The sequence below is a fragment of the Mauremys mutica genome, chromosome 22, assembly GCF_020497125.1.
Source record: "Mauremys mutica isolate MM-2020 ecotype Southern chromosome 22, ASM2049712v1, whole genome shotgun sequence".
In the NCBI taxonomy this organism is placed as follows: Eukaryota; Metazoa; Chordata; order Testudines; family Geoemydidae; genus Mauremys; species Mauremys mutica.
In genome coordinates this window covers 7268502-7280315 of record NC_059093.1, presented here as the reverse complement: position 1 = coordinate 7280315, position 11814 = coordinate 7268502, and the positions used below count along the sequence as shown (strand labels likewise).

Below are 11814 nucleotides of genomic sequence, written 5' to 3'. Positions count from 1 at the left end.
GCATGAGGCTTGACAGCCCCTAACTTTAACTGGCTCCACCACAAAGGGTATCAAGGCGAAAATGGAAAATTGTCAGAATTAATTGGGTGAAAAATGTGCAAAATGACAGCAAGATGTGTGAAGTTCTGTGCCAAAATCTCACCCCGACCTGAAGGTTAGAGCAGTGGTGGACAGCCTGTGGGCCGCTGGGATGTGCTGGCTGCTGCTTCCCGCAGCTCCCATTGGCCAGGAACAGCGAACCGCAGCCACTGTGAGCTGAGGAGGGGCCATGCCTTCGGATGGTCAATGTCAGCTAAATGTCTCACGGCCCGCAATCAGATTACCCCGATGGGTCGCATGCGGCCCACAGGCCACAGGGTGCCCACCACTGGTTTACAGGATCAAACCAGAACTAACCAATGGTCCATCTAGTTCAGTGCCCTGTTTCTGGTAATACCCAACCCAACCTTAGCCCTAATCTCTCCCCTTCCCCTGGCTGGTGATCATCCTATGCCCTGAAGCATGAGGATTGAAAGTCCTTGTCACTTCTACCCTCACACGTGGCCCTGCAGATGACTCCCTTGTTCATCTTAGTGCCTGGACCAGAGTGTGCTGGGCCCTTTAAGAGCCAGTGCAAGCCCAGCTGTAGCTGAGGAGCTGAGCCTTTGCTGCAGAGGAGATGGAGTCATGTGACTGTGCTGGGCCCAGATATAAGCCGAGCCAGTGGCTCCGGCTGCAGTGAGCTGAGGTGGAGGGGAAATGTGGGGCTTTCCCCAGTGGCTGGTAGAAGTCCACAAGGTTTGGTGGAGCCAAGCCTCAGGAGAGCCTAGGGTTGGACTACAGAGCTGCCTGGAGGAGGGGTGAGGAAGGAAGGAAGGAAGAAGCCTAGGCAGTGCAGGGAGGAGGTCTGTGATGGATGCCTGCCTGCCTTTATTTAGGCTCCAAGGAGTTCTGACTAGGGTGGGAGGAACCCCACCCCTCTGGTCCTGTGCCAATGGGCCAGTGACTTGCTGAGCAGAGTAGGGGAGCCTGGGAAGGGCACTAAGAGAAGCTACAGAGCTTAAAGGAGGCAAATGCTGTCTAGCCCAGGAAGGGTGCATCCTGCCTCAGTGACACTCCTGGTGTGTGTTTTGCTGGCCCCTTGTTTCCCCCCTGGAAGGGGTGGGCTGTCAGCTGGAGGATCCCAAGCACCACTGTGGACTCTGAGTATGTGGAAGCACTGGGGAAACGGAGGAATGGATCTGTGATCACTTCCAGACAGGTGAGCCCTTCAGTTACAGAGTCTAATCCTTTTCTGATCCCCATTCCCACAGGCTCTGTCTCACCCCTCTGTGCAGCTATGGCCTGGCTGTGACTCAAGGATGGGCAAAGATTGCACTGAGCTTTGCTGTGGCCTGCTGACAAATACATGGAATCACAGTTTAGCTGGCAGCAACTGAACACTCTCCCTTGTCATCTGGGGCTTTGCGAGGCTCCAGTAGGAGCCAGCGGTGGTCACTGGGAAGTTTTATCTCCTACAGCACTCCCTGCAGTCGGCACTCTGGCACTCCATGGGACCTCTCTCCTTTGGGCCAGTGACTGTATCTCATTCCATGGACAGGAGCTGATAGTGGCTATAACCGATAGCTGGTGTAATGAGTTTAGTGGGCCTCAGCACAGTTCCCGATAGCCAGGTGTCCGCATCCCAGAAAACATCAGCACAATTAACAGGCAGCCTCAGCAGGACGGAATGGGCCATGAAGACAGCAATTCCCACTCCTGGCTTAGCATGCTCCTTCGGATCGAGGCCCAGGGGTAGTCAGCGTGCGGGGCACTGCCAGCTGTGTGACAGTGAGCATGCATTCCCTGTGGCTAAATAGGGGTTTTGCTCTCTAGTGCTGTCAAGCCAGCCCAGTATTCACACACAAATCTATTTATAAAAAAAACCTCCAGCTGTCAGTCAAAGCTGGAGCAAGGTCGAGGTTCCTGGTGAGTAATTAATTTCCACACAAAGACCTGGGGAGAAGAGTATGTTTAACACACATATTATTCCTCTGCTCAATGTGTGTTCAATGTTTTTATTAACAATTAAACCCCCCCAAAGCTAGGCAGGATCATTAACAACAAGGAATGATTGTGAGTGACTGGGAAAAGCAGACTGAAGGTGACAGGATAATACATATGGTGAAAGAAATGTAAAGATCCCAGATGTACTGACAGACAAAGGGAAATATGTCTGGGATATTAAGAATGAGGACATTAACAGTGAGAGCATCGCCTAGTGGTTGTGTGTTCTTTGCTGTGACTGATCGACAGAGGGTGAGAGTCTATCGCCGCTCTCATTACAGAATCCTGTTTGGCTTCAGAGGACCCCGCTTCAATCTCTTGTGTGTCAACCGAAGTGTTAGCCAGCACCCCAGCAATACGGAGCCCTCTCCCCTTCCTTTATTCTCATGCAACCCTAAGAGCTTCAGTGGGGTTCTGTAGGCAGGTCAAAGGGTTGGGGATACCATACTCCCAACTCTGCCAAAATCGTCCCCTTCTGGTCTCTAGTTGCAGCTTTCATCTCCCATAGAGTTGCAGGTGTATAAAGGTGGGACAGGCGGGTGAATATCAGGTCCCATGGAGCTGTTTGGAAGAGCAGGGAAACTTGGCTCTGCCATCCCAGGAATTTATCAGTATCCCCTGGCGGCCCGGGTTCAGCAAAGAATGTAAACTCACACTTACCTGTAGGCGGGTGACATGACTCATGGAAATGAGTGAACACTTAAGCCCATGCTTAAGGGTTTTGCTGAACCCAGATTGGTTGTGGCTGGCTTTGGGAGCTCTCCGAGGTGCTGAAATGAACCACCAGTGAAAGCTTGTGTTCACCAGAACTTCCTTCCACCCTGCTCTTCACATCGGGAAGCTGGCCCCTGTGAACTAGATGGAGCTCTTCCCAGCTTCTTAATCTGCATCTTGCTCAGCAGTTCAGAGACACCCCCCACCCCCACCAGTGCATCTCCTTGAAGGAAGAGCTGAGCTTAGCTAACTAAACAAAGCCATGTGGCTGCTGCTGTGACAGCTGGAGGAGAAAACAAGAGGCAGCCAGCTCCCTCTTCTTCCAAGGAGTCCCTTTCCTATTTGCTCCAGCTTGCTCTCAGACCCTTGTTCCCCTGCTGATGGAGGGCTGCAAGGCCCAGAGGGATGAGAGAGCATCACAGCTAATCCTTTCCAAAGCTGGCTAAGTGGGAACAAGCTCCTGAACAAACCCTGGGCCTAAGCCCAGCCAGAGGCGGGAGGGCGGGGAGTGAATGTCACCGCCTTGTTCCAATTCAGCAGCTTTCCAGCTGTGCTTTACAAAGCCAAGCGTATGGTGCAGAACTGGAGCTGCTCCCCGGGCTTGGGATGCAGCGTGAGCTACACTTTGCACGGCTGCTTTTTGCACGGAGTGCATGGCCGATCCTTGCATGACGTCGTTCACAGGGGGCAGACTGCAGTCATTTTGTGCATGTCTCCTCTTCAGCGGCTGCTGATGCTGCTTGTTGCACCGTGCTACAGAACAAAAGGCCCCAATTATTTGCCCAGGGATAGCATGTTTCAGAGCACGCGGGTGTCTGCACTTGGGGGAAGCAAGCAGGAGCAATTAACACAGAGCCTGAGTGAACCAAACCATTTCATTTTCATTTTCTCAATAATTAAGCTTCCTAATTTGGCACCTGCAGCCTCCTGCACTCTGTGCGCCAGCTCCAGAGGGGGGGGTGCCAGGGCCCCCACTTCCAAGGCTCTTTTTGGGGGGAAGCTGCCCCTGTGCTCGCCCCAGCAGCTTAGTGGGGCTCTCAGACCATGAGACATTGGCAAGGAGTTGGACATGGGGTGAGTGGTGCTGGGAGGGGCGGAGGCCGTGGTGCAGGCACCCAGAACTGCCCCCCTTCTCTTCCCCCACATCCAGTTCTCTCCCCACTTTCTTTTACACATTCCTCTCTTCTGCCCCCTGCCCACTGATGTCTTGTTCTTCCTTCACTCTCTCTCCCCCCTCTATCCCTTATACTGGGCCTGGGCCTGCAAGCTGCCACGCACCCTCAGTTCCCAGTCACCTTACCGGAAGTTGGAGGTGCTCAACAGGTCCCTTCCTGAGCTCAAAGCAGAGCAGGGGCTCCACCTTCTCTCCCTGCTTGGCTTGGGTAAGCAGCATGCCCCCCCCACATCCCCTCTTCACTGGCCGGTGCACAGAGAACTCTCCCCACCCATCCAGCTCCCCTTCTCCTCATTGGCCAGTGCAGGGCCTGCTCTCCCCAGATCCCCCTTCTGCTCATTGGCAGGTGTGAGGAAAGCTTCCCCTCCTGGCTCAGTCTACTTCACCCCCTGACAAGCACCTTGTAGCACTGCCCATCCCTCCTCGGCCTGGCCCCCATCATTCCCTCTCCCGTGTATCCAGATGCAGGGCTCCAGGATCCTGGCTCGTTTTGCTCTCAGTCCTGCTGAAATGCATCCAGGGCAGAATCTATTTTATTTATATATATCATGTAGCAAACACCGTGATAAATAGTGGGAGATCTTCATTCCTTAACCGGAACAAAAATTGTTTTACAGGAGATGACGGCAGATATGCCACGCTGTACTATGCTTTATCGCATTTCTTTTTTTTCTTTAGTGACGTTTCCCACAATTGTTTATATTTTTTTTTATTTCCTGCCTGATGGATCAGTTTAGAATCAGAAAGAGCTTTAAAGAGAAAATTGCTTTTTTCTCTCCCGGCTCCAGGTTCCCGGCCTTATTGCTTCTTTGTTCTTGGGTTTTGGGTGATTTTTTTACTTTCTTTTCTTTTTGTTAAAAGAGCATTTAAAACCTTCCAGCGACGACCACAGGAGATTATACCCTGATCATTCTTCATGCACTGTTTTCATGTTCAGCTGTGGGGGGGAAAACGGTTTTCTAGCCAGCTGAGGAGAAGAGGTAATGGAAAGCTCAGTTGCAAAAGAATAAGACAAACTGGCCAGCTGGTATAAATTGGCATAGCTCCGCTGACCTTGATAAAACTATGCTGATTTACACCAGTTGCGGATCAGGCCCGATCCTGCCCATTTCTGCAGTGTAGCACCTTCCGTCCCAAAGCACTGCGCACACTTCCCAAACTTCAAAATGTTCTGCCGAGGAACTGCTGCCGCCAGCTCTGGGCAGGCACATCATTATTACTGAACAGTGTATAACAGCACTCACCGATAACTCAGCACAGGAAGTGTAGAACAATAAACCCTGGATTGAATTGAGAAGGGCAGAATGTGATTACCAGAACTGCAGACCAGTGTCCATTCCAATTCTAAACAGCTGTTCAGTTCAATCACATCTAATCACTGTTCATGAATATCTGTGCAAAGGTTTGCTTTTTTGTTGTGGTTTTTTTTGCACAAATGTTTGAGGGAGGTGGCTTGTCTTTTTGGTACTCATACACCTGTGTGATCAGGGCGGAGGGGTTTAAGGGTGAACAGGAGTGCTTGTCTGCTATGTATTATTAGTATTGCACTTCTTAGCACTGCTGGGTCTTCCATGGAGAGCCCCTGTCCATTTAGGGTTTATAACTCCACCCTGATGCTTCAGCCAGATATTCACGCAGGCTGCTGCCAGCTTGCTGGTTAGCTGGTCTGTGTTCTGCTGCCTTCTGCTGGAGGAAATCAAAACTGCTCCATTCTGTCAGAAGCCCTGTACTGCTAGTGGTTTAAGTGGTAGGTGCCTGAGCTTTCACAGCTAGAGGATCTGGAGTTACACGTTGAGTTACAGCTCGTGAGCTCCTGGCTAGCCAAGCATTCTTTGCAGTGTGTTATGGGTTTCGGCCCTTGTCTCCCCCCTCTAATCGCTCATGGGCTGCATCTCCCCACTTCCCTAGTACAATCCAAGGCAACAAGCCCAGCAGGATGCACCCTAAAGCGCAGCTCCCCTTCCCCCAGCACGTGGGGCAGCCCAAAGCACTGAGCAAGGAAGACGAGGGCTGGAAAGAAAAATACAGCTCCTACACCCGCCCCGCTGCACAGTCACTGCTGCATCCATCTGCCCAGAGATGGGTTGGGTTTGAATTGGAATCTATCTGCTTTTCAAGCAGAGGGGTATGACACGCACTCAACAGAGTGGCCCAAGCAGCAGGGGCTCCACCGCCGCCTTGATTACCACCTCCTGCGTTCTCTGAGCCCGTTCCATCCTGCGTCAGCCCTGTCTCCTCACAATGAAGATGCCTGAACAATCTGCATCTAATCAATTGGAGCCAAAACAAACCACACAAAGCGGCTGAGCTAATCGGGAGGCCAAGAGCCACTCAGGGGATGAGGCAAAGAGGGGGGGTGTCTCCTTGGGCTTCTTGGGCTGGTCTGTATGATGAGAGCTGCCGGAAAGGAGCGGGAAAGGAGCCCGGTGTGAAATACAGTGTGCAATGCGTTCTCTGCTCCTTAACGTAAAGGACACAATCACCAGGACCCAGGTTTTCACAACTGCTCTTGTGCAATGAAGCATGGAAAAAGTACACTTCTGCATGCAAAGGGTGAAATTGACCTTTGTGCAGAGACCTGTGCACCACTTCAAACCTCAGGGCCTGGCTCTCTATGGCGTAGGAGAGCTGTTTGCGCTGCGAGGAGACAGGCTGCAAGCTCTTTGGGACAGGGACTGTTTCTGCCTCTGTACATAACCTAGCAAGAGCGGGAGGATAGCCCCAGGGGTCAGTGAGATTGAGTCATGCATAGCCTTGTGCTAGCCCCCTGCAGAGCAGGGAAATTCACTCCCAGTGCCACCGCCTGTATGTTTGGTCGTAGTGAGTGCGCTCAGATCTGATCAGCTGTCCGGCTGCGGTGCGGGGGATGAGACAGTAGGCATGCAAAGGCACGAGTCAGGTGTGCAAATGCACGCACGGCTCTGAAAAGCTGAGCCCAAGAGGGTGTGCAAAACACCAAGCCATGTACAAACCCTGTGACTACCCAGGTGTTTGTGTTTCAATTAGCATTTTCCAAAGTAATCCGATTTTACACCCAAAACCCCCTCCACCCCCGTGGCATTTTGTGAGCTGTCGCTCCAAAATCAAACTGCTCGGAAAGGGGCCCCAGCTCCAGAATAATCAGGGTGAGAGTTCCCTTACTTGTTCTTTCATTAGCACTATCAGGATTCCCCTTCCCTTCCCCTGGAATGATCTGTGGAGGCCTTGGGATGCAGACGGAGCTGCCACTTCTCCACCCTAAATCTCCTCAACCCTTCCCACCCCTATCTGGAGCCGAGGGGCAGTTTCAACCACCAGGCGCTGTCCCCTGCATCCCCACGTCGCATTCCGGGGCCTCCAGAGGCCACCAAAGAGGGTGTGCCAAGATCTGATCTCTGTACGGTATAAGCACGGTAACAGTTTTGGAGAGGGGGGGATGGTTAAAGAACCATCAGGAGGAACCACGGAGGGTCCCAGACACTAGTGTCTGTTTCTGGGCCATTTGCCTTTAAAAAGGAGATAGCAGAGGAACCCGCTCACCCACTTGGGGAAGCAGATTCCCAGGCGGGTCAGTTGAATGTGCATCCTAAGTACTGCGTGCTCTGTCTCTCTCTTTTCCCCTTCCTGGCCTCAGCCGCTACCACTCATCCCATTACAGCCTGTGATAATATTGCCGTTTCATTAGAAGAGCATTGTTCTGGAGATTGATGGCTGGCAAGCCAGGATAAATTACCTCTCCCTCTGCAGCTGTGGGTCCCATGGACACCGAGTTGCCTCAGCGCAAGGGGAAAAGAGGAGAAAGCAGGAGCAGACCTGGCTGGGTTGGCACCTTTTACAGCCAAACACGTCACAGGGAAGGTGCCTCTAGGCAGATCCCAGCTGCTTGCATCTCGCCGGGCCGTGTGGTTATGGCACTGCAGTGGGACTCTTGGGGTCAGTCTCAGATGCCCTGCGTGGCCACGGGGAGTAGCTCAGGGCCAGATTTTTTCAAGTGCTCAGCACCCGCAGCTGGGGCCAGGTTTTCAAAAGTGCTCAGTGAACAGCAGCTGCCCCTGCAGCACCGTCTGGGCCTCACTCCCCCACCGGGGAAGTAGGGTTAATAATCCCTGTCTTGTCCTTTAGACTGCAAGTTGTTCAAGGCAGGGCATGGCTCTCACTCCGGGTCCACACCGTGGCTGGCACAAGGGGACCCTGCTCACGGCTGGTGCTTCTGGAATGCAGATAAGTAATCATCTGGCGCTCGCCCTGCATCTACCCATTGCAAAGGCTGCAGCCTCCTTGGGCGCATTGGCAACTGCTCAATAGGAGTTAACATCTCTGACAGTGCAGAAATAAGCAGCCAAAACCAGCCTGTGGGGGAGTCAGCTTATGGGTGTGCTCTCCTCACACACGCCCTGCGGTCACTCCGGAGATCAGGGGAGTCACTCCCATGTGCGAGCCAGTCAGACCCACTCTGCTGGGCCGTGCCTGCTCCTGACAGGTGCTGGCTCCCTCCTGCTGGGGGATGAGCACCCTCATCTCCCCAGGAGATGTCTGCTTGGGCCTCATTTGTAGGCCCATGCCAGACCCAGCCCAAGTCCGAGGGGCTTGCACATTCCAAGGTCTCCGACATCTGTGTTTCCGCATTCCCCTTCATCTGTCCGGGGGAAATATGGCCCTGCATGTGCTGCCAGAGACCAACCCGGCTCCCTTCGGCAAAGCAAAGCGATGCAGGGACATAAGAGGAAAGGTCAGCCCAGGCATGTAGGAGGTGATTTATGCCACCAGCAATAACAGGCAAAGGTAGGGCGTATTTTAACATCCTCCTTCCCACTGCCAGGGCTGTAGCCTCCTGGCCCAGCACCATGTCCTCAGGCTATCAGCTGGCATTTACTCCTCTGAGTCCCACCCCCTCTCTTTCCTCTGCTGCCTCTTGCGCACACTGTAATTCAGCCCTCAAAGGCTCGGCGCCCCCAGGGCCTCTCCAGGTCTAGCTAGCAAGGCCTGGAGACAGCGGTGGTGGTAAATGTGTGCCTGGGCCTCTCTGGCAGGAAAGCTGTATTGGCTGGCCTAGAGGGGCAGCAGCGTTGGAGTCTGCCGGGCTGGCCCGGGGGCAGGACTTTGCTGTGGAAGGTGGGATTTTGCAGCAACCTGGCTTGCAGGGATGGGTTGCTCAGCTTCTGTTCAGCTACGTGTACGTTTCCTCTCTGTTTTCCTGTGTCTCCAGCTGAAAAGCCCTTTGCCGAATGATGTCCGGCTCACTCCCTTCTCACCTCATTGCTGCGACCTCGCCCCGCCCAGAGCCTCTCTGTCTGGATCAGCTGTGAATGATGGACGCACCACCACTCAATGCAGGGAAAGCCATCACCCCCCCACCACCACCACCAGGACACGCAGGGTGAGCCTCCCCACACTCGCACTAAAACTGGCAGGGCACGTGGGGTCAGGCCCTTGGTTTAGTATCTCATCCAGCCGCACGGCATCCCAGCACCACACAGGAGCGTTGGGTCAGGATGGGCTCAGAGGGGAGGGGGCCCTTCATGGAGACCCATGCCCCACTGCCTGCAGCACAGCACTCTCCCACCCCCCAGCACTGCACTGTGGCCGATACGGACACCAGGGAACATGCACCATGCCATGGACCACTCATGTCACTTCCATTGTGCTCCCATCTGAGCACTGTCTCGGGCCGGCATCGCTGTCCGATAGGATGGTGACAGCCGAACAAGGGATGGCTTTGCAGGGGACCACCTTCCCCAGAGTGCACCTGGAGGACACAGGCCTCATGTGCGCTTCATCCCAAGTTACTTCACAGACTCGGCCCACTCCACCCCAGCTCTCCCGCTGTGTGCTCAGGCTGGAGGGAGCTTTCCTTAGCTCCTAGCTTTGGCAGGTAAATCTGAGGCGGGATTCTGCTGCCGCCCGTCTGTCTCTTAACCAGACATAAATTTCAGCCTCACTTCAGCGCATTGCAACATGACATGAGGAGGCTGGCACAACTTCCCCCTGCCGCGGCACCAGGCCAGCATCCCACAGCGTGACGGGACAGCACGGGGCTGTGTCACGGCATGAAACAGACACGTGGCTAGCCCGGAAAGGGACACTGGGGCCTATGTGGTCTCCCATCAGCATCACGTGTGGCAGGATCCTGGAACTACTGGAATGCAACTGGGCCTGACACAGCTTGAGAGAAAAAACCTTCCTCCCTCATTGGTGGCCTCACTGGCCTTTGTGCAGCAGCCAGGATGGGGCCTTGGCATCTCCTAGGTGCCAGTGGAGTTACACCCCCTTACTGTGTGTCTGTGACAGATAACACCACCCCCCTTGCTCAGTGCAGCTCCACCTCTGCAGTGCCATCCAGGCTCTGGCTAGCCCATTCCCATCCATCTGCCCTTCATTGGAGGCCGCTCCTGACAAGAGAAGCCTCGGAGGGATAGTAACGCAATGAATAAAAAGCGCCTCGCAAGCGTACACAAAAAAATTAAAACCTCGTTTGTGTCTGCCGAGCAAACCAACCACGGCTAATTAAATGCTGTAACAATGGGACATTATACAAATGGCTGCTGTCGCCGAAAAGCACAGCTGGGGACATGCACTTCCATTTCTACCTCAGCCTTCGGAGCCAGGGGGTGAGGCGCCTTTCCCAGCGATGTCAAGCGGCAGGCAGAGGAGGGAGGGAGAGGAGAGACGCGCACAAACAGCACAATTGTTCTAACCCTGCCTCCCAGGCGGTCTCTCGCGCTCGGCAATCAGTGCCAACTTTGGGGTTTGTTTCCATCGCTCTTGTACCGTTGCTCTATTGACGACCCCTCTCTCTCTATGGCAACGTGGAGGAGCTGGAGTCCTGGCTGCGCTGGGAAAGGACACTCAGCTCGCCCCGCGCCCTCAAGAGGATCGTTGCTCTTTGCTTTCTGTTCCATCTCCCGCCACACGCGGATGCTCGGGTTTGGGGGGAGCTATCTGTATTGTCTGAAACCCAGCATCAGTGGAACTGCACTACTAGCCCAGACCATCTGTGGTCCTTACCTGGCCCTCATCCCCGCAGTATCTGCGTGGGTCACAATCCTTAATGTATTTATCCTTGCTCAGTAAGGCAGCGTTACGTTGGACAGTGGGGGGACAGAGATGCAGAGACGCTAGGTGACTTGCCCATGGTCACACAGGAAATCCATGGCAGGGCCAGGAATTGAACACTGAATTCTGAGTCCCAGTCCAGCTAGCTCAGGGTCCTGCGTCCACTGCCTCACAAGCTGAGACGTTCCCCTGGGCTCACCATAATGTGGTTGGCTAATTGCACCGTGGCTTGTCATGGGAGAGGGATCGTCTCTCCTAACCCCAGCTGGTGATCAGATTATGACATGCCTGACAATTGCTACACGCTTTTGGTAGCTCTCATTTTTTAATCTCTTGTCTAGTGTAACTTGCATAATGCCCTTCCTGTTCATAGCATTGGGTTTGGAATAAATAGTATTTACAAGCCCAGAGGTGGATTGTGTGATGTACTGAGGACAGTGGTAGAACTGCAAGCTATCACTTCAAGAATGAGGGAGTTTCCTACTTCTGCTTGCAGGCTAGAAGGTTCTGTAGGGAAAAGTGCAATATCAGAGTCAGTCTGGAAAGAACCAGCCTAGAACAAGGTGGGTGAGTTGTGCTGCTCTGCTATAGGGAGCAGCCTGCTTTGTTGCTCTCTGTTTTGGGTTCTTGTGTGGTAGGGTTTTGAATTTTAAGAAATAGTCATGTTACACTGCAACCTTCCAGCACAAGCATTTGATGTTTTTATCTAACTTCTCTGTGTGTATGCCATGAACATAACAGATTGGGGAAAAAAGAGTATGAGATTAACTCACCTGAGTTCTTCAATTTAAACATCCTGAGCGCGCTGGAGCAGGAGGATTCCAGGTCTGTCTAGATCGACTGAAGCTCCACACACCAGCACAGGATCA

General features: G+C 53.5%; 1 long non-coding RNA gene across 1 annotated transcript; it reads left to right on the top strand.

Moving 5' to 3' along the window:
- Nucleotides 1–704: 704 nt before the first annotated feature.
- On the top strand, nt 705–11301 carry LOC123354864. The gene is made up of 3 exons (XR_006574928.1): nt 705–1240; nt 8015–9269; nt 9826–11301. It is a non-coding gene; the product is annotated as an uncharacterized LOC123354864 (long non-coding RNA).
- The last annotated feature ends 513 nt before the right edge of the window (nt 11302–11814 follow it).